This window comes from Lygodium microphyllum, unplaced genomic scaffold (assembly GCF_053477565.2).
Source record: "Lygodium microphyllum isolate KBCC unplaced genomic scaffold, Lygodium_microphyllum_v1.1.10 scaffold_31, whole genome shotgun sequence".
Lineage (NCBI taxonomy): Eukaryota > Viridiplantae > Streptophyta > Polypodiopsida > Schizaeales > Lygodiaceae > Lygodium > Lygodium microphyllum.
Genome location: NW_028229514.1, coordinates 16,609,015 through 16,617,062, shown reverse-complemented (window position 1 = coordinate 16,617,062; position 8,048 = coordinate 16,609,015). Strand labels below are relative to the sequence as shown.

Sequence of the window (8,048 nt, the reverse complement as noted above, 5' to 3'; positions counted from 1 at the left end):
GAGAGGGAGAGGGAGGGAGAGGAAATGAGAGAGGGAGAGAGGGAAATATTAAACATAATAGGGAAAGAGAGAAGGAGAGGGGGAGGGAGGGGGAGGGAGAGGAAACGAGAGAGGGAGAGGGAGAGGGAGAGGGAGAGGGAGAGGGAGAGGGAGAGGGAGACATTAAACATAATAGGGAAATGAGAGAGGGAGAGGAAATGGGAGAGGGAGAGGGAGAGGGAGGAAGAGGGCAACATTAAACATAATAGGGAAAGAGAGAAAGAGAGGGAGAGGGAGAGGGAGGGAGCGAGAAAGAGAGGGGGAGGGAGAGGAAATGAGAGAGAGAGAGGAAGAGAGAAAGAACATTAAACATAGCAGGGAAAGGGAGAAAGAGAGGGAGAGGGTGAGGGAGGAAGAGGAAATGAGAGAGAGAGAGGAAGAGAGAAAGAACATTAAACATAACAGCGCGACTAAGGCGATTGAAGCAGTTGAGAATGAGAAGAAGCTATTTGATGGCCGTAATGTTTCAGCATATTTGAAGACATATGAGATCAAGATGGGGTTTTTTGGAGTTCCAGCTGGACTTATGAGTAAGTACTTCCTTCGTCTTGTCACACCCGCCTTGAGGGCAAAAGTGACTGATCTTTTTATTCAAAATTCACATTGGCAAGATTTTAAGAAGGCCCTGAAAGAAGAGTATTTCCTTGAGGACTTTGGGATGGCTACATGGCGTCATTCCGAGAGTGGGTCTACATGCCAAACAAAGGTTTAGTTGCTTCAGAGTTGATTCGAGGATTTGAAGAGAGGTATAGTCAGCTTGATGCCATTGAACAAAGAGCATTGGATGTTGAGAAAGTTGAGCTTTTCTTGCAAGCAGCAGATCCTGCTCTTCATGAAGAATTGGAAGAGCTTCTTGAGGATCGCACGAAGCCTATGGGACTTAAAACGGATTGGCAAGATGCTCAGGATGCAGTCTCGACTTTGACCAAGAGGAGGATATGGAAGACTCGTCTACAGAATGGTTATATGACACCGACACCGTCTTCTGCTCTTATGCCTGCTTCTATCCCTGTTATTTCTTCTCCTCCTCAGCCAGTTTCTTGGCCTATGCCAGTGCCGACTGTTTCTACTCCTCCTATTCCTCCTGCTCTAAGACTGATGCCGGCTCCTTCTGCTCCAAAACCATCCACGCCGTCGGTTCCTACCTCTCTTGATGATATAATTAAAGACATAATGGATTTGACACTGGAGTCAGTTAAAGCGGAGTTGGTGGAAAAATTGAAAGAGTAGTTTGCTTCGACTGCGCCTACTATTTCTTCTAGTGCTCCTACTGCACCTAGGAGTGCTCCTAGTGCACCTAGGAGAGATCGAAGATGTATTTGGTGTAATAGTACGGACCATCAGCATTGCAGGGATTGTGAATCTTTTCAGAATGCAAGGAGGAAGAATTTGGTATTTTGGGGACAAGATGGTAAGATTTGGTTGACTGAAACAGGAGCTCCACTTGCTACCAACTTTGGGAAAGGCGGAATGAAGAAGTTAGTGGATGACATGGCTGCGCGTACTTCTTACGTGACAGCTAGAGGATATGCTTCTGCATATGGAGTTCAGATTGAGAAGGGATCAGAGAATCAATCAGCATTATGGACTTATGCTATGGAGACTGCAAACAAGGGAAAAATTCAGCAACTTGTTTTGACTAGTGCAAGCTCTAGCATCAGATCTGAGACAGGTTGGGATTCGCTTATTGACAGGTACTCTATTTATGCCTACTTGGCTAAGTCTCAGGGAGCAGATGTACTTGTTGAGGAGAAGCGTAAGAGGGATGAAGAAAATCCAAGTGCAGCTAAAAAGACTAGAGGGGGTGAGTTTGTTACTCCACCTATACTGCAGGACCGTCTTTGAGACTAGGGCCAGAACTACAGATGGAAGATGCTCAAAAGAGAGAAAAGAGGCAAGAGCCTAGAGAGAGAAAGCAGCCAGGGTTTAGATTGATGTCTGATATTGAGACATCAACGGACATGAAGAAAATCTTTAATGATAAGATACTTGGCAGTGAGGTGACTTTTACTATTTCTGAGGTTTTGGACATCTCGAAAAGAGAGTTTCAAGATCAGTTTCAGGAGGCCCTGAAGAGGAAAAGACATGCATTGCTTACTACTGATACACAGGGAGTTTTGATTGGGGAGTTGGAAGAGGATGAGGATGAGGTTTTGGTTGAGAATGCTTCTGTTTTTCCACAGATAGAGAAGAGGGTTCAGCCTATGCATTATGCTGAAACTGATGAGCCTTTCTTGATACCGCGTAGTCACTTTTCGCGGAGTCATTGGGCTAGGGCAACTACAGAGAGGATGGTAAAAATTGGAGAGAAACAGGTGCCTTATGTTGCTTTGGTGGATCATGGTTCAAAGATTAATCTCATAGTTCGTGGAGTTTATGAAAGTAACAGATGGCCTATGGATGTAGAGCATGGGTGGCATATGAGAGCCGCCAACAACACTGCAGGAGATTTGTATGCTGCCTATCCAAGTGTTAGGGTTTCTATTGGAGATGTAGAGGAGGATTTCCATTTCTTTGTGCATGATTCATGCTCTTATCCCATAATTCTTGGACAGCCATTCATCACAGAGATGCGTATGGAAACAAAGGTAATGGATGATGGATCTGCTTATGCATGGATTCGTAGTAAAGATGGCATGAGAGCAGTTCAATTTATGACTGTGTGTGTGAACCATGTTAGAAACAGGGATACTCTCATAGATGCACCTTTGCCCATTGTGAGGGATTCGGGTTTTCATTAGGTACCACCATTTTGCGAGACGACGGTGATACAGAGCAGAGGAGATTGGAGTTCTCGCCTCCTGGCAGCAGTGTTTTCTCCTTCAATTTTGTTGGGATTTCAACAAACAGTTCGATGAGTTATCAGAAGACTTCTAAGTTGCCTAGAGCTGCCAGGCAATACATATGCAGGAAGGAGAAAATTTTGAAAAATGCAGGAATTTTAGAGGATGATGAGCACATAGATGGGATGTATGACAGTATGATTTGTGCAGATACGATGACAGAGATGGAAGATATGCTGAAAGCTGATATGCAGAGTTGTCACAGTAATGTATCAGTGCAATCCCTGGACATGTTTCATGAAATTGCAGATTTTGTGTTACAGATTGAATCAGAGGCTGAGGTGATTCAACAAAAAGTGTTAAGTGCTGAAGAAATTCAGCAAACAGAATTTCTAGCAGATTATGATCAGCTTACAGAGACACAGAGGGCTGAAAATTTTCAGCCAACAAAGTTTACTGCTGAAATATTTCAGCATCCAGAGTTTAGGGCTGTTCCTATGCAGTCCATAGAGCAGAAGGCTGAGGATATTCAGTCATTGGAGTGCAGAATTGCTGATTTACAGCAAGATTTGAGTAATGCAGAGGATCATAATGAAGCCAAGGTTGACACGAAATACAAGACTGTGGATAAGAAGGTGAAGCCGGTAGCTGTACCGCTTCCACCTGACAGTGATCAGCAAATAGAGAGGGCTACCAAACAGCCAATTTTGAGGAATCTAGAGCATATAGGCCATAAATTTTTAGTAGAGACTCTTGCTGAATTGAAAATTGGAAATGGTGATTTCTTGCTACCTACAGAGAAGCAATGCTTTCAAGAGATGCTTGAGCGACATGGAAGGGGGTTTGCTTTTTTCCCGCATGAGATTGGATGTGTGAATCCGGATATTGTTGCTCCTATGGTCATTTTTACTATTCCTCATATTCCATGGAATCTCCGACCTATTCCAGTGCCTAAGGCACACCTGCCAAAGCTGATTGATTTATTGAATGGGAAAATCAGGATGGGAATTCTTGAGCCTTCATCTGCACCATACTCAAACAGGTGGTTTACGGTTCCAAAGAAGAATGGTACTCTCCGATTTTTATAGGACATGCAGCCAGTAAACAGAGTTACTATCAGGAATGTTGGTATAGGTCCAGTTGTGGATGAGTTTGCAGAAGCATTTGCTGGATGTGCCATCTATTCTTTAGGTGATTTGTATTCAGGATATGATCAGTTTCAGCTGGCTTTGGAAAGCAGGGACATAACCACCATGAGAACTCCTATTGGGCTTGTCACGATGTGTACCTTGCCTCATGGTGCCACTAATTCTGTTGTGCATATGATGAATGCCATGCATAAGGTTCTTCGTGATTATATACCTCAGCTTACTATGCCTTTCTTGGATGATGTGCCCATTAAGGGGTGTGCAGAAGAAGAGAAGAATGAGAGTTTAAATGAGCAGGGATGCAGATACTTTGTGGATGATCATATTTCAGCTTGTGAGAAGATTTTGGCCAGGTTAGAAGAAGTGAACTTGACACCATCAGGGCAAAAATCTGTTTTTGGAGTAAATGAGGTTGTTATTGTTAGACATATGTGTGGGTATTATGGCAGGAAACCCTCACCTGAGAAGATGGATGCTATAGGCAAGATTATGGAGTATTGTTCTACCACTTCAGAGGTACGGAGATTCATTGGAGCTTGTGTGTTTTATATGATTTGGATACCTCATTTTGCACACATAGCAGATTGTTTATATCAGCTGTTTCGAAAGGGGCAGAAATTCTATTGGGATGAGAGCCACACTAGAGCCATGCGGAAATTGAAGAAGTTATTGCAGATTGCTCCTACTCTTAGGAAAGCGGATTATAATTGCGGAAGGTCTATTGTATTGACAGTTGACACTAGTCCAATTGGCATAGGTTGGGCTGTGGGTCAAGATGATGCACATGGAAACATGTATGCTATTCGGTTTGGGGCGAAAGTCCTAAATGAGAGACAGAGGAGATATCCGCAAATCAAGAGGGAGTTACTGGGGATTGTTACGGCTCTCAAATGTGACAAGGAGTATTTTATTGGAGCTTCAGTTGTGGTAGATACAAATTGCTTGCCATTGATTGGTATGATTACGAGTTGCTCTACTCCGGATATAGCTATGTTGAGATGGATTGCATACATCAAGTCATTAAATCCGGAATTTAAACACATAGCAGGAAAGGATAATCCAGTGGCAGATATGTTGTCTAGAGCCAGATATGATGATGAGGAAAAACTACTTGCAGAAGAGGATGATGCAGAAATTTCAGCCGCTATGGTTGATCGTGTTTGCCATGTCTATGATATTGTGGCTTTCATAGAAGAACTCTATGTTGGAGATTGGCTGCACATTGGCAAGTACCTTAGTACACTAAGCAAAAGAGATGAATGGACAGATGAAGAGTTCAAGAAGATCAGAAGGAAAGCCTATGGTTATTTTCTCAAGGACGGATTTCTTTGGAAGCATCCGAAGAAAAGAGGCGGATTACCTTTGCGGGTTGTCTGCGATAGAGAGACACAGTTACAGGTGATGAGGGAATTTCATGAGAGTCCTTGGGCTGGTCATAGAGGAGTGTGGGCTACTTACGAGAAAATCAATGAGAAATATTGGTGGAAAGGCATGTATAGAGATGTTTCTCACTTTGTAGAGACTTGCAGGGACTGCCAGATGTATTCGGTAGTGCGTCATTGAGATGAGCTTCATCCGACCTATCTGCTATGCATTCATTATAAGTGGGTAGTTGACTTGGTTACTATGCCTATGGGTCTATGGCAGATGAGGTATATTGTTTTGGCTAGAGAGGATCTTACCAATCATGTTGAGGACAAATCTTTGAGAACGAAGACCACTAGTGCAGTGTGTAAGTTCTTATTGGAAGAAATTTTCTACACGTATGGCTGTGTGGGTAAGATCACTGCGGATCGCGGTGAATTGGATGCAGATGAAGCTAGGGAGTTTTTCTCTCAACTAGGAATCAAGTTGGCTCTAACCATAGCATACAATCCAGAGGGAAATGGGAAGAGTGAAAGAGGGCATCCGCCGATAGTGAAAGCATTAGCCAAAGCATGCAGAGGACGGATTGGAGAATGGCCGAGACTTTTACCATTTGCTTTGTGGGCTGATCGTACGACTCACAGTGTTACCACAGGATATATGCCTGCAGAGTTGATGTATGGTCAGAAACCGGTTATGCCGACTGAGACTTGTGCTTTGACTTGGTCAGTTTTACCTTGGCAAGAGGATTTGACGAGAGAGGAACTCTTAGCTCTTCAGATTCGACAGTTGGAGAGAAGACCAGAGGATATTCAGCTAGCTATTGACAGGTTGAAGGTTGTTAGACTAAGAAATAAGGACAGGTTTGACAGCAGGCATCGCTTGCGGCCTAGAGCAATAGAAGAGGGAGACTGGGTATTAGTCTTTGATAGCAGCCTTGAAAATCAGCATAGTGCACTTCGAAAGATGGTGAAAAGATGGTTTGGGCCGTACATAGTCAGACATGTCTTTGATAATGCAACATATGAGTTCACAGAATTGGATGGGACAGTGCTTAGAGTGCCTATTGCTGGAAAAAGAATCAAGATTTTCAAGAAAAGAGATTATGAAGATTATGCATTGGAAGAATTGGCAAGAGAAGAGCAACGAGAAGAAACTCCAATTGAAGAGACAGATCATATGATAGATAATCTTGTTGATATACCAGAAATGCATAATGAAGAGATTGATCTGTTTGTGGATCTTGATGATAACGATCATGGGTAGTTGGCCCATTCGGAGGATGCGCAGGATTAGAGGGGGTGGATGTCGTATTGCTGCGCATTCAAGGTGTGAAATTCACCCAAAAGTTGTGTGCGTGGGATTTGATACTTTGTACATATCTAGTTGTTGTGTTTATACTTTTGTTCTACGTGGAAGAGGGTTTGGAGCAAGAGGAACTTATCAATAATGCTCTAGTTGGCATGTCTTGCCAAGTGGTCAGCCACCTAGACGAGGAGGTTTTGATCAACAGCTCACAGGAGTTTTGGGAGATGTACTACATAGGCAATCCATCAGAGAACCATTCGGGGGTATAGCTATCAGCTACCTGCTCGCACAGACCTTATCCAAAATGCTAGATGAATGCTTGGAAAGATATCCTTTTCTATTCAGGAACGATGACCGACTACATGCTTGCATCATGGAGCTAGGTGTACCACTGACGAAAGAACTTGGCTTTCATCAGTTTGATGTACATGGTAATCCTTTCGGGTTACTGTCAGCCCATCCAACTACTCCTTTCTTATCTATTTACCATCTGGATGAGGTGGATCCTATTTTCCCCAAGTTTGATGTCTTGGGTGCTATGCAACATCTTACTAAAGCTATGCGGACAGAACCAAGCAGCTTATTGCAACAATGCATCTGCTACAACCGAGCTCAGAAACTGTCTATTTCAATCTCGCTAGGGTATGCTGTCCAAGTCTATCCTTACATCCTTCTTCCAAGGGATTTATAAAGACCAGAAATCACCTTCAAGGCTTGGAATTCAAGAGATGATTTTCACATGGACACAAGAAGGTCCTTGAGGTCAATCTGCAACAAGCCATTTGTTTTCTTCTTGGAAGACATAGTCATGGGAGAGAATGAGGTGGTTATGAGTAGGTATAAGCGGGATACAAGCATTGACGAGAGGAAAATGAGGTCTTTTTGCTTATCTAGAGTTCTTCCTCCCGAGGAAGTGGAGCATATTCAAGTTTCAACCAAGCCACTAAATGATCATTGGTTCTCTGTTCTAAGGAGGCAGTGTTGCAGACTTTTAGATGTGAAGAACAAAGTCTTGGAAATAACAGTGGCAACAGGCAAATGGCAGTAAAAGATAACTAGCTTTAGCACATTTCTCTCGCTGGTAGGCACATTGCAAGAGAAATTTGGCTCACTTTCAAAATGTTAGATAAGAGCTGTATACATGTTTATTTCGAAAGGCTTATCAATTTTGAACCACGTCTTAAGATACCAAGAAAACAAGATTACAAAGGCATGTCAAAATTTGGAAGAAGGCCGCTTTTTTGAGGCTATTTTGGGAGGATCTTGAAGAAAAAAAGAAAGCAGAGAATCGAATATTTTTCTGGGGTAGGAGAAAAAAGCAGAAAGGGAGGATCGTCGTCTGGTCTGGGAGGAGGCGAGCTCTGTGTTCAGAATGACAAGGAGGAGGACACCTGAAGCACCCATG

The 8,048-nt window shown here is 43.1% G+C and overlaps 1 pseudogene; it reads left to right on the top strand.

Moving 5' to 3' along the window:
- Positions 1 to 5,060: 5,060 nt before the first annotated feature.
- Positions 5,061 to 7,691, top strand: LOC148009362 (uncharacterized; annotated as a pseudogene).
- Positions 7,692 to 8,048: the final 357 nt, after the last annotated feature.